The sequence below is a fragment of the Entelurus aequoreus genome, linkage group LG13, assembly GCF_033978785.1.
Source record: "Entelurus aequoreus isolate RoL-2023_Sb linkage group LG13, RoL_Eaeq_v1.1, whole genome shotgun sequence".
Lineage (NCBI taxonomy): Eukaryota > Metazoa > Chordata > Actinopteri > Syngnathiformes > Syngnathidae > Entelurus > Entelurus aequoreus.
The window spans coordinates 62,588,484-62,613,602 of NC_084743.1; the positions used below are offsets into that span (position 1 = coordinate 62,588,484).

The window sequence follows — 25,119 nt, forward strand, 5'->3', positions numbered from 1 at the left end:
CTTTCCGAGGCTGCAGAGTTAAAGCAGAAGCCTAAGCTACACTTTGAGAATTGATTGATGGCTTAGCATGAACACACACACGCGCGCACGCGCACGCGATAGCTGCACAAAGTGCGCTCGCACGCAGAGATGCACCAACTCACACACATGTGCGCTCGTATTAAACAGCCGTGGTTCAGCCAGAGGACAGCCGAGTTGTTTGGGGAAGACGGGGAGAAAGAGATGGAGGGCAGGATTGAACGAGCCAGAAAAGAAAAGGGAGGAAGAGCCGCTTTTTCCCCCCAACGTTAAACTCTTTTTGGCAAGGCGGACTAATGACGTGGACCCAGGCTTTATTTACCGCTCGCTTCTCAAGTCCAGGATGTCCTCGGATCATCAGAATTCAGAGAGTAAAGAAAGTTGAGTTTGGTACTGATGTTCATGTATTCTAGCGGACACCGACAAAACCTGAAGATGTTCATGGAACCATTTGTAGCGCCCACTTGGAATGAATTAGTCAGACGTCAAGTTTCAAAGCGGTACCTTTAATTGTCTGGTTCAGTTCTTGCATCATAACAGGGACGTGTCAGGGTATACAATTCCCTTGTGGATCAATAAAGTTTGTCTATACAGGTGAGGCAAACAAAACCTGAATAATATTTTATGAAAAAAATATTATATGTTTATTAAACTGTGTTATAAATGTATTTTCCTTATGATTACAATAATGTTCTCCATGTGAGACAGGTCTCTCCTTTGGCTACTTTCAAGACCCTTCTTAAAACCCATTTTTACTCACTGGCTTTTAACCCAGCATGAGACTTTGAACTGTTTAAAACTGTTTTTAACTGCCTTTTATCTAACAAATTGCTCTTAAGATAATTTGTATCTGCTCTTTTTATGTGCATATATATTTATTTTACCTCTGTGTTATATTATATATTTTAGTCTGTCCTTTGCCTGTATTTCTCTGCTTTTTGCACGTTTACTTGTTTGTGGTGTACAGCCCTTTGTTTTTCAGCTGTGGTTGTTTTTAACGGGCTTTATAAAAACAGTTGGTATGGTACGGTTTAACATTTTCTTCAGTAAAAATTTCCATATATTATCATATACAGCGCAGGACGCTGATATGAGGCTTCTGCTATCTGCTTGGTGCGTATGCAAACTTACAAGTTTGTTCTGAGTGCATTGAATGCATAATCGTAGAAACCAGACAAGGCAGTGCTGCGTATTTTTTTCTCATTTCGGGCATAAGTGAGTATTTCCTGTCAGTATGAATTGGGGCGTCAGCATTACACAGTTAGCAACTATTTATTTGTCATGTTAAGACAAAAAATGCAATCTGAAGAAAAATATAAACCATTTAAACAATTTCCCTGAGAATAAAATAATAACTTAGCACGTGCAAATGTAGTGCAAATAGCATAGGGGGGAACTTGGGGGAATACATGAGCCACGTTCTCTTAATTTTCTCTCTTTTCACTAAATGTATGTTTAAGAGGTGCGGATGGAACATTTTTCAAGCTTTTCGGGAATGTGAAGTCTGAGTTTACCTCATACGATCCAGTTCTTACTGTGTCAGTCAAATGGTGTGGCCAGTCAGCAGGATCAATGGGGGCAGCTTTGATAGATTTACAGGCATCTGTTGGAGCTGAAGATGTGTCCTCAGATTGTTGGATTGTAACATTGAGTCTGCTGGCACTGCTTCATTATTCTGTAAAAAAAGTTACACACACAAACAGAAGAACTTTGAAATATATACCGGTATGTCGATGTATTAATGATGATGATTTTAGTTCAATTACAAGACAGACATTTTCAATTTTGACTCTGTTTTGAGTGTTCACTATGCCCTGTTAATATAACAGGGCATATATACAAACTCCGTTTCCATATGAGTTGGGAAATTGTGTTAGATGTAAATATAAACGGAATACAATGATTTGCAAATTATTTTCAACCCATATTCAATTGAATGCACTACAAAGACAAGATATTTGATGTTCAAACTCATAAACTTTATTTTTATTTTTTGCAAATAATAATTAACTTAGAATTTCATGGCTGTAACACGTGCCAAAGTAGTTGGGAAAGGGCATGTTCACCACTGTGTTACATGGCCTTACCTTTTAACAACACTCAGTAAACGTTTGGGAACTGAGGAAACACATTTTTTAAGCTTCTCAGGTGGAATTCTTTCCCATTCTTGCTTGATGTACAGCTTAAGTTGTTCAACAGTCCGGGGGTCTCCGTTGTGGTATTTTAGGCTTCATAATGCGCCACACATTTTCAATGGGAGACAGGTCTGGACTACAGGCAGGCCAGTCTAGTAACCGCACTCTTTTACTATGAAGCCACGTTGATGTAACACGTGGCTTGGCATTGTCTTGCTGAAATAAGCAGGGGCGTCCATGGTAACGTTGCTTGGATGGCAACATATGTTGCTCCAAAACCTGTATGTGACCCCAAACTTTTGAACGGTAGTGAACATCTAACACAATTTCCCAACTCATATGGAAACGGGATTTGTATAACATATTATGATAAACTGTAACTTCCTATTCCACTAATAGAGTTATAGTAACTATACTTATCTATTGCTAAAGAGTCCATATCACAGCACTGAAAGCTAGCTAATGAGCCTGCAAGCTAATATTCATGATTAATATTCATTATTTTCCCTTGCATCATAGTGTTATTAGTGATAAAACACATTTAAGCCCTCATTTAAATGCAGCCAAAGTAAGATGAATAGGCCAGGATTTCTTGAGAGTATTTAAAAATGATAGTGGCAAAAATTAGTCTGATATTGATTTAGATGTATTACCATTAAACATATGTGTTGCATACTTTTTTTAATTGAAAAACAATATATTGTTACTACAGTCTGTTCCAAATAAACACTCACCTGGATCTACGAGTTGTCTGTCTGTCACCACCAAAGGTGCTGCTCTCTGAAAAGATGCTGTAGTGTAAAACACAAAATGGCACAAATGTCATCTCTGCATGCATTGTAACTATAAAGTAATTTTTCTGAGTGTATTTATTGATGAATAAAACATAGAAAATGGGGGGGAAAAATGCCCTGCAAGCATATTCCAAAACTAAAAAACTTACTCAATGATATTAAAGTGCAAATGAAAATACAGCTTTACTACTTTAGTCATAATTTCTGCGCTTCTCCATGACTTTAGCTCCAGACTTCTTTTGTTTGAGATTGTCATTACCGCCACATGTGGTGGAAAAATGTATTACAACTGAGTACCACAGCTAAGAAACAGATCATTTTTAGATGCCCCCTAGGGGACAATGGTTTACTGAACGTACCGCAGGGCGATAACGTCTGAACATGGGCAACGATACCACTTTTTATTAAATTAGCTGCTTGGCGGCAGACATTCATGCACAACGCAGAGGGAGCTGAAGAGAGTGAAAGCAGTTCATCAGATAATGTTTATTGATCGACTTTGATGAGTGAAGTAAACACGTTTTGGTGATCAGCATTGCAGTACAGCCTTTTAAGTGATGCCTCAAAGTCTCCAACTCATTCCTCCATTGCTTTGCCACGGTATAGTGATTGATATCAAACGGCTATTTATGTATCTGGAAGACGTAAGGGCGTCTCAAGTTACAAGACATTAGTTTCCATGACTTCATGTACGCATGCATTAGGGATGAGAGGTTTGTGTGAACAATTGATACAACGTCGATTATACACTCATGTCCTTTAAAACTGACTTTGAAACAAAGTTGCAAAATAGTTGTATTTGTAAATTGAGACAACGTTGATGTTTAACGTTGAATCCACGTTGTTGGTTGGGAAAAAAGACCAAATTCCAAAGGTCAAATCAACGTCACAACCTGACATTAAACAAACGTCGTCAAAAAGCATGTTGTTCCAATGTTGTATTCGTGTTGTAGAATATTAGTTGGGAAATGACTAAAATTCAACGGTCAAATCAACGTCAGAACCCAACATTGATTATACGTTGTCAAAAAGCATATTTTTTCAACGTTGTATTTGTGTTGTAGAATATTGGTTAGGAAATGACCAAAATTCAACGGTCAAATCAACGTCAGAACCCAACATTGATTAAACGTTGTCAAAAAGCACGTTGTTTCAACGTTGTATTCGTGTTGTACAGACCCCGTTTCCATATGAGTTGGGAAATTGTGTTAGATGTAAATATAAACGGAATACAATGATTTGCAAATCATTTTCAACCCATATTCAGTTGAATATGCTACAAAGACAACATATTTGATGTTCAAACTGATAAAACATTTTTGTTTTGTAAATAATCATTAACTTTAGAATTTGATGGCAGCAACACGCGACAAAGAAGTTGGGAAAGGTGGCAATAAATACTGATAAAGTTGAGGAATGCTCATCAAACACTTACTTGGAACATCACACAGGTGAACAGGCAAATTGGGAACAGGTGGGTGCCATGATTGGGTATAAAAGTAGATTCCATGAAATGCTCAGTCATTCACAAACAAGGATGGGGCGAGGGTCACCACGTTGTCAACAAATGCGTGAGCAAATGGTTGAACAGTTTAAGAAAAACTTTTCTCAACCAGCTATTGCAAGGAATTTTGGGATTTCACCATCTACGCTCCGTAATATCATCAAAGGTTTCAGGGAATCTGGAGAAATCACTGCACGTAAGCAGCTAAGCCTGTGACCTTCGATCCCTCAGGCGGTACTGCATCAACAAGCGACATCAGTGTGTAAAGGATATCACCACATGGGCTCAGGAACACTTCAGAAACCCACTGTCAGTAACTACAGTTGGTCGCTACATCTGTAAGTGCAAGTTAAAACTCTCCTATGCAAGGCGAAAACCGTTTATCAACAACACCCAGAAACGCCGTCGGCTTCGCTGGGCCTGAGCTCATCTAAGATGGACTGATACAAAGTGGAAAAGTGTTCTGTGGTCTGGCGAGTCCACATTTCAAATTGTTTTTGGAAACTGTGGACGTCGTGTCGTTCGGACCAAAGAGGAAAAGAACCATCCGGATTGTTATAGGCGCAAAGTTGAAAAGCCAGCATCTGTGATGTTATGGGGGTGTATTAGTGCCCAAGACATGGGTAACTTACACATCTGTGAAGGTGCCATTAATGCTGAAAGGTACATACAGGTTTTGGAGCAACATATGTTGCCATCCAAGCAACGTTACCATGGACGCCCCTGCTTATTTCAGCAAGACAATGCCAAGCCACGTGTTACATCAATGTGGCTTCATAGTAAAAGAGTGCGGGTACTAGACTGGCCTGTCTGTAGTCCAGACCTGTCTCCCATTGAAAATGTGTGGCGCATTATGAAGCCTAAAATACCACAATGGAGACCCCCGGACTGTTGAACAACTTAAGCTGTACATCAAGCAAGAATGGGAAATAATTCCACCTGAGAAGCTTAAAAAATGTGTCTCCTCAGTTCCCAAACGTTTACTAAGTGTTGTTAAAAGGAAAGACCATGTAACACAGTGGTGAACACGCCCTTTCCCAACTACTTTGGCATGTGTTGCAGCCATGAAATTCTAAGGTAATTATTATTTGCAAAAAAAAATAAAGTTTATGAGTTTGTACATCAAATATATTGTCTTTGTAGTGCATTCAAATGAAAATGGGTTGAAAAGGATTTGCAAATCATTGTATTCCGTTTATATTTACATCTAACACAATTTCCCAACTCATATGGAAAAATAAATAAATAAAATAGCAGTGTAACACATTAAAGCCAAAGGACTGCATTTTCTATCAGTTTAGGGGTCTTGTAGGCACTTACCTTGGAGAGCTCATTTTTATTGTATCGCCTTCCAGCAGCTTCTCAATATTTTCATGGATAAATCCCCGCCATTTAGATTATTTATCATTTTAACATCCTTGGCTGGCCCTATCGACCCATTCTGCTTGAGAACGCTGCAGACTAGCAGCGCTACACTCCAGCTGCTTCACCAAGTCTGCCGTGTTTCTGTTGATTTCTTTCTTTAATTCAATGAAGGTCGTCCACTCCTGCTTCTCAGCACTGTCATTCACTCTCACTTTCTTCCCTCCCATTATGGAAAGACAAAGTTATGACCCTCGCGAGCTATGAGCTCACGCTAGTGAGCGCGACATGATGTTTTTTGGTGGGATCTTTACGGGGTTCACTGTGACGTTCACTACGCCAACTTGTGGCGAGGAGGCTCGTTTTCAATTAGCTGCGAGACGAGGAGAAAATGAGGGTAAAGCCAGAATTTTAGGTTCCAAAATGCAATTGATCAAACCTCATAATCCCTTGAAAGCTTTCATTTGCCAGCCTCCTACCAGAGATTTGTCTTCTTTTCTCAGCTCCTCTTTGTCGGGCTGCATCTTTCCTTTTCCCTTTAGGCCAAAAATGGCTTAGTCTGTTTGCCCTCTGTTCTTGTGTCTTTCACTCGGTGCCTCTCAAACATCCCTAAGCCACTTTTTTTCCTCCGTCCTAACTGCTCGTGGAAAAGGGAATCATTCCACAACATAATCTTTTATTGTACTCTAACTGTTAACGTGTTGAAACAGTCTGTCGATAAGACTCATAATGAACCGAGCCTTTTTTATTTTAACGTTCCCAATTACATTTTTTATTCACTTCTTCCATTCAGAGTGAAGAGGTCGGATTATGTTTTGGAAGCAAGATTTTTGAAGCACATCCAATTAAATGCAGCAGAAAGTGCTATTTTTAGGCACATCAAAATGAAATAAAGATGAAGGCAAATAAAAAGGTAGTTAAAAAAAACCCACATTAATTTATATGCAAAATAATCTAAAAAAAATACATGAAATAATTTAAATAAGAATGATACACAAATGTAATTGGAAAAACATGATTAAATACCTATACACTATATATTGTAGGGCTGCAACAACTAATCGATTAAATCGATTAAAATAGATTATAAAAATAGTTGCCGATTAACTTAGTCATCGATTCGTTGGATCTATGCTATGCGCATGCGCAGAGGCTTTTTTTTATTTTGTAAAATAAACCTTTATTTATAAACTGCAACATGTACAAACAGCTGAGAAACAATAATCAAAATAAGTATGGTGCCAGTATGCTGTTTTTTTCAATAAAATACTGGAAAGGATAGAAATGTAGTTTGTCTCTCTTATCCGATTATTAATCGATTAATCGAAGTAATAATCGACAGATTAATCGATTATCAAATTAATCGTTAGTTGCAGCCCTAATATATTGCCAAAAGTATTTGGCCACCCATCCAAATGATGAGAATCAGGTGTCTTAATCACTTGGCCCGGTGTATACAATCAAGCACTTAGGCATGAAGACTGTTTCTACAAACATTTGTGAAAGAATGGGCCGCTCTCAGTGATTTCCAGCGTGGAACTGTGATATGATGCCACCTGTGCAACAAATCCAGTCGTGAAATGTCTTCGCTCCTAAATATTCCAAAATCAACTTTATTATAAGAAAAGTGAAAAGTTTGGGAACAACAGCAAGTCAGCCACCAAGTGGTAGGCCACGTAAACTGACAGAGAGGGGTGAGCGGACGCTGAAGCGCATAGTGTAAAGACTTTCTGCACAGTCAGTTGCTACAGGGCTCCAAACTTCATGTGACCTTCCAATTAGCCCACGTACAGTATGCAGAGAGCTTCATGGAATGGGTTTCCGTGGCCGAGCAGCTGCATCTAAGCCATACATCACCAAGTCCAATGCAAAGCGTCGGATGCAGTGGTGTAAAGCAGTGGTCCCCAACCACCGGGCCGCGGCCCACGTACAGCACAAGAAATAAAAAAATAAAATAAAAAATAAAAAATATATATTATTATTAAATCAACATAAAAAACACAATATATACATTATATATCAATATAGATCTATACAGTCTGCAGGGATACAGTCCGTAAGCACACATGATTGTATTTCTTTATGAAAAAATAAAATAAAATAAATAAATAAATAAATCCCCTGAAATGCGGGTGTCAGGGACAGACGCGGAATGAGATTTTTACAACAAAGTTCTAAAGCTAAGTGATGTATCAGATATATCAGATTGTAGGTGGGTTTTTTTTTTACCCTTCGCGTTCATATTTCGCTGTTTGTTGCAGTTTTGTTGCGTTTCGCTTGATTGTAAAATATGTCGATCGATAGGGGGGGTGACGCACATATGTTGTCAATATTCAGTGTTTTGTCGTTCATAGTTAATATTGTAAATCCCACATTCTTTATTTTCATGTACATTCTGGTGTCTCATTCAGTAAAAAAAATTGTAATTCCATTCCGTTTTTTAAGGCGGTCTGTCATAACGTTTTTAGCATTCAATCAGACATTATTGTGAGGTTTTGTATTAGTGTTCCTACACATAGATATACCGGCCCCCAGACACAATTTTTTCTCTATATTTGGCCCCCCGAGTCAAAATAATTGCCCAGGCCTGAGTTAACCTATAAAGCAATATATTTATTCTATAATCAATTTACATATTTCATGGCTTTTTTTTCCAACTTATTTAATTGCACTCATTATTGTTGAGTGTCTTTTTACTTCATGGTGCTTTCACGCTTTTAAAAATCGACAATAAAAACGTTGTTAAAAGTAACTTACATACCATAAAAAATGTGTATATCTGTAAGTGCAATACAGGTATTAAAGCATTGAATATTGCCCAATATTAATATTGAGCCGATGGTAAGGTAGAAAATATTTGATCAAGGGAAAATACTCAGACAGGGAACAATGGTAGGTATGGAAAATATTGACCTATTTTTTATTAACCGCCTAGAATGGATTTATGCTGTCTTTAGATTTTTAGACGCCGTGTGTAATGTTCTGTATTCTCAATGGAACATTTTAAAGTTCTGGTGTTGTTTACCGGCGTCATCTTGCAGTCTACACGTATCTCTTATGTACGACTGCCATCTACTGGTCACACTTATCATTACACCATGTACCAAATAAAATCGCTTCGAGGTCAGTAAGCACAACCAGAATTATTATATATTAAATAGCGATTGGAATTGACGATGTGGCGCATTTGCTTGTATGTGAGGTGAAAAATAAAGCTCCCGTAGATCCACACTCCTCTACTTGACAGCCATAACAAGATTACAACCCTACCAAATATATTTCACTATATACACCCATTCATACATTATATTACTTTCATTTATTTTGACGTAAAAAAACACTAGTTTTTAAGGTGTTGCGACTTCTTATTTTATTGTGTAGTAGTAGCGACTTCCTCCCGGTCAATTTCCTTTGTTTTCAATTTATCGAAGTGCGCGTGCAAGTGACGTCGAGGCCACGTTGGGGCTACATTGGGGCCTGTGCATGTTTACATTAGAGTCTGATAAAAATTAAATTTTACTTTAAACAGTCAGCTGGAAAAATCTGATCTAAAACAAATCTGATCTGGGCCACTTTGGCCTGCAGTGTAAACGTAGTCATAAAGTCTGCAGTGAGCAGAAATCAGTGATTAAGAAAAAAAAAAGTGAACCTTGTGATGCGTTTTTTAAATGAATGCGCCGCATATTCTTAAAAATGATCCAAATATGTGAATATTAAATGTTATTCTAAATGTACTCGTTACAACATAGCATATATACTTACATCATGATTATAAAACCCTAATGGAGGTGTTTGGGTGTTTTTTGGCTCCATTGTAAGCGGACTTTTGATCGAATGTATTTAATATTTAGAGTGCATTAAAAAAATCCACCTGTCATCATGTATTTCATAATGATTGTAAACGAAATTCCCAAACAGTGCAGTTCCCCTTCAAGGTGTTCAACACATGGTGTGAAAGACAGGGTGAGAAGCTCTGTCATCCGGGAGAAACTCGCAGTAGATACTCTGCTCCTTCACATCGAGAGGCGCCAGTCGAGATGGCTCGGGCATCTAGTTTGGATGCCTCCCTGGTGAGGTGTTACCAAGGACACGCTCGGGGGATTATTGATTGCAGCTAGGCTGGAAACACCTGTTTCCCTCCAGTGGCACTGGAAGAGCTGGCTAGGAGACTGGGAAATCTGGGCTTTTTGTTGCATCTGACATCACATGGACAAAGATATGACCTTCTGGAGGAAAGTTCTGGGGTCAGATGAAACAAAAATTGAGCTGTTTGGCCACAATAACCAGCAATATGTTTGGAGGAGAAAATGTGAGGCCTTTAATCCCAGGAACACTATTCCTACCGTCAAGCATGGTGGTGGTAGTATTATGCTCTGGGCCTGTTTTGCTGCCAATGGAACTGGTGCTTTACAGAGAGTAAAATTGGACAATGAAAAAGGAGGATTACCTCCAAATTCCTCAAGACAACCTAAAATCATCAGCCCGGAGGTTGGGTCTTGGGCGCAGTTGGGTGTTCCAACAGGACAATGACCCCAAACACATGTCAAAAGTGGTAAAGGAATGACTAAATCCGGCTAGAATTAAGGTTTTAGAAAGACCTTCCCTAAGTCCTGACTTAAACGTGTTGACAATGCTGAAGAAACAAGTCCATGTCAGAAAACCAACACATTTAGCTGAACTGCACCAATTTTGTCAAGAGGAGTGGTCACAAATGCAACCAGAAGCTTGTGGATGGCTGCCAAAAGCGCCTTTTTGCAGTGAAACTTGCAAAAAATATTAACATTGCTGACCAACAAGTATGTGCTCCAATCACTCTATCACAAAAGAATAAGAGTTGTAGAAATGATTGGAAACTCAAGACAGCCATGACATTATGTTCTTTGCAAGTGTATGTAAACTTTTGATCGCGACTGTATATCATTTGGCAGCATTGATATAAATGTGTACCAGTAATCACCTCATATTATTACACCATTGCCTATGCACTTGAATATTAGATATATTCATGTACAAACTAATGTTATCTTTACTAGGGCTGCAACTAACAACTAATTTGATAATCGATTAATCTGCCGATTATTACTTCGATTAATCGATTAATAATCGGATAAAAGAGACCAGCTACATTTCTATCCTTTCCAGTATTTTATTGGGGAAAAAAAACAGCATACTGGCACCATACTTATTTTGATTATTGTTTCTCAGCTGTTTGTAAATGTTGCAGTTTAAAGATAAAGGTTTATAAAAAAAAGAAAAAAAAAAAAAAGTAGCCTCTGCGCATGCGCATAGCATAGATCAGGGGTGTCCAAAGTGCGGCCCGGGGGCCATTTGCGGCCCGCAGGTAATTTTTTAACGGCCCCACGGCACATTCTAAAAATATGATGAAAAAATAAATAAAAAACATAAAAAGTGGTATAAAAGAGCAAACAGGTGAAATGTAACAAGAAAATGTTGCATTATTTACTCTAATAACACAAAGCTGCCATGCAGGCTGTTTCTTTCTTTAAAAAATAATAATGAATCAAAATCAATTTCATTATGAATTATTGACCTATTCAAGGCTCCATTTACTTCACATTAAATATTCCACTTTGAGATATTTTGGGGGGAAAATGTTGCATATTTTTTGGTTGCCATTTAAAAAAACAATGTTTTTTAAAGAAGGGCCTAAAAAGAACAAACAAAAAACATAAACATCAATAAAACGTATAATTGACGGATAGATCTGAAGTTGATCTTGAGACTATTGTGGTAAAAGTTTAAAAAAATGTTGGATTTATTTTTTTAAACTTTACTGAGCAGTACCCTTTTGGATCCCCAATAATTTTAGTGGGACTTTTTTTTTTTCAAGTGTCATTGCTCAAAAAAATAGTGAATTAAAATCAATGTTGTTATGAGTTATTGACCTTTTTAAGACTCCAATTATTATATAATCTCAAATATTCCACTTTAAAATTTTATTGGGGGAAAATATTGCATATTTTCTGTTTTTTTCCATAAAAAAACACGGTTTTCCTTGACAAAAATGGCATACAACTTAAATCTTTAAAAGCGTTATATTGACAGATAGACCTAATGTTGATCTAGAGATTTAAACCTTGAATAATAATAATAATAATAATAATAATAATAATAATAATAATAATAATAATAATAATACTAAATAATGACACATTAGTAATATTTTTTTGGACCAAAACCTTTTGGGGTCCCCGGGATCAAGTCTGAGTGGAGGCCTAAATGTATCTTTTTTATACATATATTGTATTGGTTTTTAAAATAAAAAATATCAAAATGGCCCCCGCTTGCTTTGATTTTTCAGTGTGCGGCCCTCAGTGGAAAAAGTTTGGACACCCCTGGCATAGATCCAACTAATCGATGACTAAATTAATCGCCAACTATTTCTTATAATCGATTTTAATCGATTAGTTGTTGCAGCCCTAATCTTTACTAAAAAGTTTTTGTAATACTATACAATAATGTAATATTTGGCATGATTAGATAATAACGTTTAGAAGATACACATTTTTTCCTGTCAAAATCGAAATATTTATTTCCATTTAGTAAAAAAATGAAGTATTTTATTAACATACATTTTTCCCAGGCTTTCGCAGTCCACATACAATGTGGCGGGCCAGATCTGGCCCCCGGGCCTTGAGTTTGACACCTATGCCCTACACGTTGATATTATTCACAGTTACAAGCGGCCCCCACGGCAATGTGAAAACGAGTTCAATACCTCTGTTCTTCGCGCACTCATTCGGTTTGGAAAATGTTGACTTCGATTGCACAAAATCCTTAAAAAATTGCTAAATAAACACTGCAGCGCGCACGACGTCATGTCTGCGTGGCGGTCAGACTGCGGTTACATTAGATATCGCAACTTTTTTTTTGTGACGTGAACAACTACGTAAAATAATCGGATTTGACAAAAGATCCTACCCTGCAGCGTGAACGTAGTCTTAGTCCCGGGAACCAGTCCACTATCCATGGCTCCATTTTCTACCTGTTAGCAGATCACAGCTTGCGTTCCTGGTGCCTTTTAGCATTTTAAATAACAGTACATAGTAAGATAATTGCTCTAATAAATGACATTTTAGCGGCAAAGCGACACTCTGCATGGCTTTCTTCTGAGCAGCAGGCCGGTGTTTTTGCTCCCTTATAATGAGCTCAAGTCACACCTTCCCAGGTTATTTTTTACCACTGGAGAGATCTGCTGTTTCATTCCGAGCAAGCAGCATGAAAGTCTCTCCACTTCTGCCAGTGGACTAACTGACTGACTTTTTCACTCTGCTTATTTGGATCGCACTTTCCTTCTTCTCCGACTCCCAACAGGTAATCAAGCTACAGTCCCCGACAAAATCTGCTGCGTGTCTACGGATTACGGCTGAAACGACGCGTCGACGTAGTCGACGTCATCGGTTACGTAAATACGTCGACACCGTTTATGTGCGTCGACGCGTCGCATAATTACATCACACTACCGTCATGGCGGAGCGCAAAGCAGACGATGCGAGCGGTGCCAGCAAGGGGGAAAAAGCATGCCAAAAGTCGTCAAAAGTGTGGGAGTATTTCAATACACGGCCTAATAATGTTGTTGTATGCACACTGTGTCGAGAGGAAATGGCCTATCATAGCAGCACAATGGCTATGAAGGCTAATTACCTCTCAGTTCCAGCCGCATCGACCCCTTCCGAGCGCCTATTTTCAGCTGCTGGGAATATTGTAAACAAGAAAAGAACCAGCCTCACCCCAGAGCATGTAAACATGCTAACCTTTCTTCATTGCAACTGTTAGTCACTCACTGGAATGAGTAGAATTGGTTATTGTGTACTGTGTTGGACTGGATGTTTATTTTGCACATTTTAAAAGCAATACTTAATGTTTACAGTGCTCCAGAATATTTAGATTGGCACTTTTTTGTATTGGATGTTTATCTTTATTTTTGCACATTTTAGCAAATAAGCAATACTTTCACTTTTGTTGAAATGTTTACACTGTTGTTACAGAATATTTCGTTTTGCACTTTTTTGTATTGGATGTTTATCTTTATTTTTGCACATTTTAGCAAATAAGCAATACTTTTACTTTTGTTGAAATGTTTACACTGTTGTTACAGAATATTTCGTTTTGCACTTTTTTGTATTGGATGTTTATCTTTATTTTTGCACATTTTAAAGCAAAATAAGCAATACTTTTACTTTTGAAATGCTTATACTATTGCAGAATATTAAGATTTGCACTGGATGTTTACTTTTATATTTGCACATTAAAAAGCAAATAAGCTACTTTTAATTTTGTTAAATGTTAAAAGTTTTTAATGTTTACATTGTTACAGAATATTTTGTCATGTTGTTGTCAATGTTGACTGAGTGGCCATACTTTTTTTTTTTTGTAAATAAAAGCCATGCCTTTTGAAAAAACTGGCCTACATTTATTTTTTCATCTTCATTTTAAATTAAAAAATTATCGGTAAAAGGAAAAATAATCTATAGATTAATCGAAAAAATAATCTATAGATTAACCGATTAATCAAAAAAAAGAATCCATAGATTAATCAATAGAAAAATAATCGTTAGCTGCAGCCTTACAACGGATGGATTCCTGTATCAAGCCTCGGAAAATGCTGCGCCATCGGGGGTAGCACATTCATATCTTATCATAGGAGTGGAATCTTAAAACCCAAAAAGAAGAAGTCCCTCTGCCTGAAATGGCTGAATGCCTTTTAGAGAAAGTTTTGTGGTTTATTCTTTTTCAACAACATTGAATCAACCTGTGAATATATTCATTTGTCATCAATGTTTTATGTGTTTCTGAAGTGCAACCTTAATCTAAAAAAAAAAATCACAAGATTAAAACAAGAATTGAAAAACAAATACTGTATTGATGTTTTACTCGTTTTATACCACAAATAAGTAGACCCCAGATCCGACCAAGCTTTTCAAATTAATTTTTGAAACCTATACAAAACTGGAGTCGCCAATACAATGTGCAGTGCATTTTTCAAATTACCGGAAGTCTTAAACTAAAACAGTCCTAGTGGTTAAAGTTTTTTTACGGTAACAAGCAGAGTGGGACATGGAAGCACATTTCTACGACAAAGTTCTGTTCCGCATAAAAGCGATATTGTATGGGTTATTATTATATGGATCTGTGGGTGTTTTTTTGTCCTTTGTGTTAATGTTTCGCCGTGTTTGTTGCATATGTGTTCATTGTAAACCAGGGGTCCCCAAACAACGGCCCGCGGGCCGGATCCGGCCCCCCAGCATCCAAAATCCGGCCCACGGGAAGTCCCAAGTTAAAAAAAAAAGTGTTTTAATTTTTTTAATTTTATTTTATCTTTCCTTTCTAATCCATTTCATACCGCTTGTTACTCTCGGTGTCTCCTAGCCGCTCAGGCAAATCATATTGTCTAAAAATGAATTTTCCCATCGATAACGTGACAATGTTAAATGTTGATGAACATCAATGTTAATTGATGTTTAATGACAAAACGGATTAACTTGCTGGAATATAAAGACAATGTATATATATATATATATATATATATATATATATATATATATATATATATATATATATATATATATATATATATATATATATACAAATATATATATATATATATATATATATATATATATATATATATATATATATATATATATATATATATATATATATATATATATATATATATATATATATATATATATATATATATATATATATATATATATATATATATATATATATATACAGCCCGGCCCCGGGCCAAATTTTTTTAACCCAATGCGGCCCCCGAGTCAAAAAGTTTGGGGACCCCTGTTGTAAACGATCGATGTCGAGACGGTCGTCTGGGAAGTAAAGAGGAGAGACGTTCATATGTTCTTAATATTCAGTGTTTTATCATTCATAGTTAATATTGCAAATGCCACATTATTTATCTCTCTCTATATAGAGATAGGGTGAGAAGCTCTGCCATCTGGGGGGAGCTCAAAGTAAAGGCGCTGCTCCTCCACATCGAGAGGAGTCAGATGAGGTGGTTCGGGCATCTGGTCAGGATGCCACCCGAACGCCTCCCTAGGGAGGTGTTTAGGGCACATCCGACCGGTAGGAGGCCACGGAGAAGACTCAGGACACGTTGGGAAGACTATGTCTCCCGGCTGGCCTGGGAACGCCTCGGGATCCCCCGGGAAGAGCTGGACAAAGTGGCTGGGGAGAGGGAAGTCTGGGCTTCCCTGCTTAGGCTGCTGCCCCCGCGACCCGACCTCAGATAAGTGGAAGAAGATGGATGGATGGATATATATATATATATATATACAGTGTTTCCCATAAACTGCCAAGATACCTGTGGCGGTGGGGGCGTGGCTATGGGCGTGGTCACCATGACATCATCAAGTAATTTGCATAATTCACTACAATGATATGATTTTCTCTAAAAAGGCTCAAAAAATGTATACTTACTAATTAATAATAACAGTTTTGTTTTAAACGTCCATCCATCCATCCATCCATCCATCCATCCATCCATTTTAAAATATAATTACAACACTTTATGTACATATTTATATACAGATTTGAACAATAAGTTATTCACTGAAATATATTTATTAATTGTGGTTCTTACAAAAAATATATCTTATGAAATATAAAAGCTAAAATGTCTCTTAAAGCTCTGCCCCTTTAATTAGTGCATACTAAATAATTTAACTTTAGCCTACTACTACAACCATATTATTTACCAGCAACATAAAGTGAAACAGAGGCAGAGGTGTCCTGCCACAGTCAGTAACAAATAAACAGAAAACAGTAGTGGTCAAATACAAATAAGGCAACAAGAAAAGTATCCTACACTTCTCTTTTGTAAAGTAAATATGAACAGCCTATATGGGCATCTACATCAACTATATGATTTGCTTGAGAAGCTGAACAGGACAAAAAAATAAATAAAAAAATAAAAATAAAAATATTTGTGGCGGACGTAATTCTTTCGTGGCGGGCCGCCACAAATAAATGAATGTGTCGGAAACACTGATATATATACATATATCTGAATAAAGAAAATATTTTTGAATAACATTACATTAAGGTACAGAAATAGAAACAAATATTCACAATGAAAACACATAAAAAAGGAGTCGGAAGAGGTAAAACTTGTTTACTCCCACCCCTTATTATATAAATCAAATAACAAGCTTTATTACCATCATTATTATTATATACAATAAAAACTTTACAGGTCTTAGTAGAATATATTATCAATAATCTTTTACTACCCACTTTACCCTTTTTTTTTCCTTTATATGGATTTCGTACTGTCTGTAGTTCCACAAGATCTTTCAATTTCAAATAGTTTTGAATATAGGAACAATGTATTTGTGTGATCCTATATCCTGCATAATGAATGATCCTTATTGCTTTTTTTCTGCAGGGTGATGAGTGGATTCTAGATATAATGTGTTTATGGAATTATCAGCCCAAACTTTTGCACAGTAGTGCAAGTTAATTGAATTCTTATTTATGCATGACGATGTTTTAACCATATGTATCTACTTATTATTAAAACGTAATATTCAGCATGTTAAACATTCTGCAATTGCGGACTATCAATCAGAACAAGTTATATAGGAAAATACCACAGTGATGGCTTCCTCCCACTCCCAAAGACATGCACCTGGGGATAGGTTGATTGGCAACACTAAATTGGCCCTACTGTGTGAATGTTGTCTGTCTATCTGTGTTGGCCCTGCGATGAGGTGGCGACTTGTCCAGGGTGTACCCCGCCTTCCGCCCGATAGTAGCTGAGATTCGCTCCAGCTCCCCCCGTGACCCCAAAGGGAATAAGCGTTAGAAAATGGATGGATGGTAATATTGTGTGGAGAACTGTAATTACAAGATGTAGCCTATAGAGGGCAGTGGCAGGCACACCTGCAGTATTAAACCTAGTCTCAGTGGTAGCGAATTGATTGATTGATTGAAACTTTTATTAGTATATTGCACAGTACAGTACATATTCCATACACTTGCCCACTAAATGGTAACACCCGAGTAAGTTTTTCAACTTGTTTAAGTCAGGGTCCATGTTAATCAATTCATGGTAAAGAAGACAAGTTTGTTCAAATAGACTTATTCCTTCATATCGCCGCTGTCATTACAATACACTTAATTTCCATCTGCCAGAAAACATTTATGTAGAACTTTCACAGCAGAATCGTAATTTAAGACGATTTTTGTTTTGTTTTGTTGGTTAGACCGGATGTAAAAGCATAGCGCTATTATTGTGAAGCCGCCAACCGGACGTGTGATTGGTAAGAGAAAAGACTTGACATATTATGACGAAAATCTCCGCTAAAAGTGACTTTGGACTTCCTCTCTGCCGTCTTTGTTTCTGCTGAGCTTGTATTCCATCCTACTAAAGCAGTTCGAGTAACAATCTACATTGTATGTTTTTTAATGCACTTAACTGGAATCCAAACACGGACGCGAAGCTTCTCCTCACCTGCCATTTCCATCATGTTCAACGTCTCGAACATGTAAATGCTGCTTCTTTGCTCGGTGGGAATTGCAAATGAAAACATGTTCTTAATTGTCTTCCTCTGAATAGATAAAGTAAAATCAAATATGTAAATGCTATGTAAACTAGGAAGCAAATGTTTCTATACTGCATTACCCAGAATGCTTAGCGCTGTGAGGCAGGAACCGGAAGTAGATGGGGGAGGATGACAATGTGACACATTGTTGTTTTTGCTTCATCTACACAAGAAAAAAATCAAAGTTTTTATTAGAGATGTCCGATAAATGCGTTAAAATGTAATATCGGAAATTATCGGTATCGTTTTTTTTTTCTTGTTTTTTTTTTCTTTTGTTTTTTTTAATTAAATCAACATAAAAAACACAAGATACACTTACAATTAGTGCACCAACCCAAAAAAACTCCCTCCCCCATTTACACTCATTCACACAAAAGGGTTGTTTCTTTCTGTTATTAATATTTCTGGTTCCTACATTATATATCAATATATATCAATACAGTCTGCAAGGGATACAGTCCGTAAGCACACATGATTGTGCGTGCTGCTGGTCCACTAATAGTACTAACCTTTAACAGTTAATTTTACTCATTTTCATTAATTACTAGTTTCTATGTAACTGTTTTTATATTGTTTTACTTTCTTTTTTATTCAATAAAGTGATTTTAATTTATTTATCTTATTTTATTTATATATATTTTTTAAAAGTACCTTATCTTCACCATACCTGGTTGTCCAAATTAGGCATAATAATGTGTTAATTCCACGACTGTATATATCGGTATCGGTTGATATCGGTATCGGTAATTAAAGAGTTGGACAATATCGGAATATCGGATATCGGCAAAAAGCCATTATCGGACATCCCTAGTTTTGATTAGACGTTTGAGGGCCGCTCAGAGACAAATTAGTGACAAAAATGTGCGGGGAGGTTGTGGGCATATCACAAAGTTGCGAGACATCATTTGGGGGGATCGCAACTACGCCAAATCATGGAGGAACTGAAGATGGTGAAACCAAAAAAAATGGCTGCCCCTGCATCTGTCTTTTACTTCAGCTAGAGCTTCTTTCTAGCTTTTATTTAGTTTCCATAGTAACCGATCCAGCCTCCTGCTAAAAATAAATGAAAAAGAAAAGATCACAGCCGAAGCAAACGAGACAGACATCTTTTAGCGTTGACACGTCGACTCTGCTTTTAAAGAAGGAACCTTTTATAAAGACGGAATGAGTGATACTTAACTCACAAAATCCTTTGAATCATTTTTTTTGTACATAAATGATGTAATTCATTCTATCTTGTCTTCCTTTCACCTTTATGAACAAACCTTTCACTTTTAGTCTGTAATGCCTGAGTATTCGTATAATTTCACTATTCACCGAAGTCAAATTCCGATTACCGTATTTTTCGGACTATAAGTCGCAGTTTTTTTTCATAGTTTGATAATGTTTGCTGATTCCTCCTAGACTCAGGATGACTTTGAAGGCAAAAAACAAATAATATGAATTAGTAATATATACCCTAAATTCCGGACTTTAAGTCGTTACTTTATTCCTACGCTTTGAAACCCAGGGCTTATTAAACGGTGCGGCTAATTCATGGATTTTTCTTTCGCTAATGGCCATATTTGAAGTAGCTTAAAAAACAAACAAGCAAAGACACTGAAAAGATGTGTTATTGTTTGTGCTACGGCGCCATCTTTTGGACAAGTTTGCTCAGTACAAGTGTTGCAGCACCCTTCTGTGTGGAGCTTTGAACCGGAAGTACACCTGCCGCATCGTCTTCCACTTTCTACTCCTATGGATTTTTCATTCCAAGCAACGTTTGTAAGTTTTACAATATACCTAAAGCGAGTCATACTTACTACACACCGTCCCATGTGTGATTGTACGTGCTGTCGTAATGTAATCGTTCACATTTGCTAATATGCTAACACGTCTACGAGTGTCTGTGTTAGTTTTATTAACTTACAACACCATTCTTTTCGTATTGTTTCAGTTTTGTAAATTCACCTAAACGGCAGTGTGGAGTTACTGAGTCTGTTTAGATCAAGGGTGTCCAAAGTGTGGCCCGGGGGCCATTTGCGGCCTGCAGGTCATTTTTTAACGGCCCCACGGCACATTCTAAAAATACGATTAAAAACATTTTTAAACATAAAAAGTGGTATAAAAGAGCAAACAGGTGAAATGTAACAAGAAAATGTTACAATGTTTACTCTAATAACACAAAGCTGCCATGCAGGCTGTTTCTTTCTTTAAAAAATAATAATGATTTAAAATCAATGTCAAAGGCTCCAATTATGTCACATTAAATATTCCACTTTGAGATATTCTTTGGGAAAAATGTTGCACATTTTGTGTTTGCCATATAAAAAAACTAAGCTGTTTTTTTTAAAGAAGGGCCTAAAACGAACAAACAAAAAACATAAACAACAATAAAACTTATAATTGACGGATAGATCTTAAAATGATCTCGAGATTATTGTGTTAAAAGTAAACAGTACAACACATTTATAATGTATTTTTTAACACTTGAATGAGTAGGACACTTTTGGATCCCCAATCATTTTGATGTGATTTTTTTTTGAAGTGTCATTGCTCATAAAATAATAATGAATTAAAATCAATGTTGTTAGAAATTGTCCTTTTTAAGGCTCCAATTATTATATAATCTCAAATATTCCACTTAAAAATTTTATTGGGTGAAAATATTGCATATTTTGTGTATTTTTTCATAAAAAAATGGGTTTTCTTTGACAAAAAGAGCATACAACTTAAATCTTTAAAACATTTATATTGACAGATAGACCTAATGTTGATTTAAAGATTTAAACCTTGAATAATAATACAAATAATACTACTGAATAATGACACATTTTTATGATTTTTTTTTACCAAAACCCTTTGGGGTTCCCGGGATCAAGCCTGAGTGGCGGCCTGAATGTATATTTTTTATACATATATTGTATTGGTTTTTTAAATAAAAAATATAAAAATGGCCCCCGCTTGCTTTGATTTTTCAGTGTGCGGCCCTCAGTGGAAAAAGTTTGGACACCCCTGGTTTAGATGATTGGAGAGCTAGCATCCGATGACTTCTGTTTTGTTCAATCAGCCGTTTTACTGCTGTGTTACGGACACCGTTTGGAAACAATTAAGGTAAGGTAAATAAACATTTACAACATATTTCGCTGTAAATAACTCATTTCACAACGTTTATAACTGCGGCTAATATATGGATTTTATTGTATTTTTTCCCTCAAATTTAGTGGGTGTGGCCTATTTACAGGTACGCTTTATAGTCGTAGTATTTTTTTGTTTTGTTATTGTGTACTATTGGCTTTGTTTTACTCAAACAATTGTAAGCAATAAAAGAAAACAGGGAACTAGTTTAAATGTCGTGTTGATAATGTTAAAATGTCAGTCGTCAATATACAGAACGTTATCGGTATTTTTACCAGCCGACCCACACACCTTAAATCAAAACAAAGCATATCCTAAGGACGTATTTAGAATGCAGCGTCTGCGCCATTTGACTTGTCCTCCTCAACTGGAACATTGCGACGCAAATGATAATAACGCATAAATAACAGCTGATGGGAGACAAACACCTTGAAGTAATCGTCTTTGGTTGTGTCTGAGGGCTTATTTACCAGCCGTCATGTCAGCTTGATTCATGTAAAACGTATTCATGGGCCCCTACCTGCTGCTGTAAAGACCTGCAGGAGGGTAATGGGATGTGAAATGTGTTTACACATGCGCTAGTGGTTAGTACGGAATAAATAACAGTGTGTACTGCATGTTGCGTGTTCACAGCGGATGTGTATGATTATCAAATCAGAAACATGCAGAAAGGGAATATGGTAAAATGTATGTTTTGAAGTAGAAAATACGACAATCAGGTAGTATGTCACAACGGATCATCATCGTTTTGGACTTAAAGCTTGTTTCTGGGTTATTTTCCTGTCATGCGCTCTTACTTTGTTCTACTTCCTGTCTTGACCTCTCGTTGCAGCGCTGGCTTCCTCGCCTGCTCTTGATTGACAATGAAGAGTCAAGAGTTTTGGGCAGATTTTTGGAGGCCCCTCCCTTATTACATTTTTATTTTTACTAATGTGAAAGGGTTAGGGTTTTAATACTTTTTATTTTTTTTAAATCAAATTCAAATTTAATTTGATGCATGTCTTCTACTAAAACTACGGAGCCCCTAAAGGGACATGGGGGAATTTTGTATTTTTATAATTTTATTTTATTTTTTGTTTGTTTTTAGACATGTATCGTGCGCACCAGAAAGTTTCTCTTGCGCACGAGAAACTTTCTGGTGCGCACGAGAAACTCTCTGGTGCGCACGAGAAACTATTTATAAAGTTATTAAAAAAAAATTATTTTTTTTTATAATTGTTTTTTTTTTTTTTTTTTTTTAAACATGTATCTCTTGCGCACGAGAAATACATGTCTAAAAAAAAAAAAAAAAAAGTTTTTATTTTTTTTAGACATGTATCTCGTGCGCACGAGAAAGTTTCTCGTGCGTACGAGATACATGTCTAAAAAAAAAAAAAAAAAAAAAAAAAAAAGTTCATTTTTAAAACAATTTTTTATATCTTTATAAAAAGTTTCTCGGGCCAACGAGATACATGTCTAAAAAAAATAAAATAATAATAAAAAAAAAAAATTCCCCCATGTCCCTTTAGGGCAGGGGTGGGCAATTAATTTTCACCGGGGGCCGCATAAGCAACCCGAGCACTGCTGGAGGGCCACACGACAATATTTCAATTAAATTTTGCTCAATATTATTTTTTATATACCGTAAGATAAATAATAATGATGATAATAATAATAATAATTAATAATGATAATAATAATTTAATTCAACCCAACTTAACTTTATACAAAAGCAAATTGCTTTTGATGGTCACTTTATCCTGCATTATCCAACATTTTTCCCCATCAGATTTGGACAACCATCTGTTGTTAAAAATAGTTTTTAATCATATTTATTTTATATTGTTTTTTTATATTGGTTTTATATGTAATTGTTTTTTCTTTTTATTCAGTCATTGGTGGAGCTAAGGATAATATTTGAATATTGTTTTTAATATTGTTGTGCAGCACTTTGGAAACATTTTGTTGTTTAAATGTGCTATATAAATAAAGTGGATTGGATTGTCACACCTGCCAGCTTGTCCCATTTCAGTCCTAACATGTCCAAACACGCATTTACCTATGTGAACAAGTCATTACCTGTGGTTGTCTCTTTAATTGACTGCATGGCTGCCAGCTACTCCGTGATTTGAAAGTCTGCAGTTATCCCACGTAAGAAGAAGAGCAGCTGGAGGTGTCACGTACATCACAGATCTCATCCAAAGTTAGCGAAAAACAGTCCTGTCTCCGGGCATACAGCGCAACAAAGTCCAATAAGCACTCCTTAATAAACTCTCCGTCAGAAAACGCCTTACTTTTTCTGGCGCTTTTGTGAGAAATGACGAAACTTGTCCTGACGGCTGCATCTCTGGGGGTGTGAAATTTGGCAAAAAGTCCTTGTTGGGTTTGCAGTTTTACCATCAACGCATCGGCGTCCCTTGCGCGCGCTTCATCAGACAGATTCCGGTATTTTCCCAAGTGTTTCTCCGTGTAGTGGCGATTAAAATGATATTCTTTAAACACAGCAAGCTGTGTACCACAAATTAAGCACACGGCTTTACCATTAATTTATGTAAAGAAATACTTGCCAGTCCAAAACACGCCATTTGTCATCAACTTTTCTTTTTTTAGCGTCTCATCACTTGTCTCTATGCACCTTCACTCACAGGTTCCCCCCGGACATATGGCATAAATAACACATTTCAAAATAAAAGCAGCACAGTTGTATTGCGCGCACGACATAGATGTTTTTTAAATTTTATTTTGTCATTTGTTATTGCGCCGTTCAATTCACTCACAATCGCACACGCGCATACGTCCACACGGAAGTAATACAAATAACGCTTTTCAAAACAAAAGCAGCACCGTTGTATTGCACACTCGACATAGATACTTTTTAAAATGTATTTTGTAATTTATGATTGGCCTCACGCGGGCCGGACAGGGATGCGCAAAGGGCCGGATGCGGCCCGCGGGCCGTACAATGCCCAGGTCTGCTTTAGGGGCTCCGTATAAAACAAATTAGTAGAAACTTTTTTTTTTTTTTTTCAAAAAAATGAAATAACACATGGAACATGAATAAAACCTTAATTTGCATGTATGTATGTCGGTTTTAAAAGTGCTCCACCTCTGGTCAACATATGAAATAACAAATGTGTGTAAAAATGTGAAGTGCTCCCCCTCTGGCCAACATATTTAATAACAAGTGTGTGTAAGAAATTTAAATGCGCCCCCTTTGGCCAAAATGTATTAAAACAATAAAATACACATGTATATAGAGACATACTGTGACAACTAGAAATAAATAATGAAGATTTAAAACCAATTCCAAAAAATAATAATAATAATAATAAAAATAACTAAAAGCTTACTTTTTTTTATATTTGCATGGTAGGCATTTTTCAGAGGTCTCAAGAAGGTAACAAATACAAGATTGTGTGTGTGTGTGTGTTTGTGTGTGTGTGCGTATGCTCTGATTACTGCTCTGCACACTCTTGGCATTCGCTCGATGAGCTTCAAGCACACCTGTGATGTAAAAAACATTTCAGGTGACTACCTCTTGAAGCTCAAATATACCTACAAACGAGGCATAATGATGCAATATGTACATGCAGTTAGCCTAAATAGCATGTTAGCAT

At 36.6% G+C, this 25,119-nt stretch overlaps 1 long non-coding RNA gene across 1 annotated transcript; it reads right to left on the reverse strand.

The window, feature by feature from the left end:
* Window positions 1–912: 912 nt before the first annotated feature.
* LOC133663579 (uncharacterized) lies at window positions 913–18,505 on the reverse strand. Its single transcript, XR_009828380.1, has 3 exons — window positions 18,316–18,505; window positions 2,888–2,944; window positions 913–1,693 (listed from the first exon to the last, which is right to left on the reverse strand). It is a non-coding gene; the product is annotated as an uncharacterized LOC133663579 (long non-coding RNA).
* Between the last annotated feature and the right edge of the window lie 6,614 nt (window positions 18,506–25,119).